The sequence below is a fragment of the Elephantulus edwardii genome, unplaced genomic scaffold (genome assembly GCF_000299155.1).
Source record: "Elephantulus edwardii isolate Elephantulus edwardi_28Jun2011 unplaced genomic scaffold, EleEdw1.0 scaffold00004, whole genome shotgun sequence".
NCBI classification, from domain to species: Eukaryota; Metazoa; Chordata; class Mammalia; order Macroscelidea; family Macroscelididae; genus Elephantulus; species Elephantulus edwardii.
Window position 1 is genome coordinate 19,570,907 of NW_006399754.1, and position 1,314 is coordinate 19,572,220.

Sequence of the window (1,314 nt, forward strand, 5' to 3'; positions counted from 1 at the left end):
GACCAGTCCTTGGAAAAAGACATCATGCTTGGAAGGGTGGAGGGACAGTGCAGGAGAGGAAGACCCCAGTTGAGATGAACTGACACAATGACTGTGGTAATGGAGTATGTCAGGGACAGTGAGATTGGCTCAGGATAGGGCCAGGTTCAGAGCAACCATTAATAAGATTGCCATGAGTCATAGTTGACAAACAACAATTCAACAATTAATTCCAGATAAAGTATTGAATTAATGATTAAACAATGAAAGTTATACGAGTGTTTAGGTCTTTCCATCATAGCGTCGCTATGAGTCGTCTACAACTCGATGGCACTCATCAACAACAACAACAGCAACAAAAACAGCAACAACAACAACGACGACGAGAGAGCTCAGTTGGCCTAGTAAACGGAAAGTGATGCTACCAAGGCAAAGGTGGGTTATTTTAATCTGTGGCCCTCCAGCCTGGTTTTAATCACTTTTAGGCAAACATTTTTCTAAGTTGTATAGCACTGGTCTGTCCATATGCTGTACAGAGGAGGTAACTCATGGTTGCTGTGAAGCTGAACACTGTAACACTGATGTGTCAAATGTGAGAATGGTTACCCAGTTGGACAATGTCTGGACAGTGTTTGTTGGAGCACCCCAATTAAAACAAGCTTAGAAGCAGGAGTGGCATCCACTTTCAAAATAGCTTGTCTCCGGAAACTATGAACTTGGTGAAATGATGGAAATTATACAAATGTTCAGGTCGTTCATTCATAGGGTCTCTATGAGTCATCTACTACTCGATGACACTTAACAAAAGCAGCAATATATTTTGTGTAGGGGATAAAAGCAGATATGAGGCAAGAGAAGACCAAGATAGGAAGACCCCCTAGGAGCAGAAACTCAAGAGACACGGCCCTTCCATCGGAGCCAACAAAGGGAGCAATTCTTTGCCTAACACCCGCACCCTGAACTTGGACTTCTAGCTTTCTCAGTGCTCAACAAGATGAACTGACACAGTAACAACAATAGTCTTGACCATGGTGAGTGTAGTGAGGAGGGCACATAATGGAGCCAGGCTTGGATTGGCTGTTCACAGTGTCCTAGAAGTCCTAGTGCCCTGGAGAACATCTGGCAACAGCAAAATCCGAGGAAAGAACTGTCGGACATTAAATCTGCCCATTTGTGGTGTTTCTCTGGTAGCAGCCCTAGCTAACTAACACAACACTCTTGGTAACTTTTTTTTTTTTTAATTTAGGTTGTTTATTTTTCATTTCAATGACCATCTACAGAGATTTTGGAATTCCATTCATTCATTGTTGCACCCTTCTCCCCTCACAAACCCCT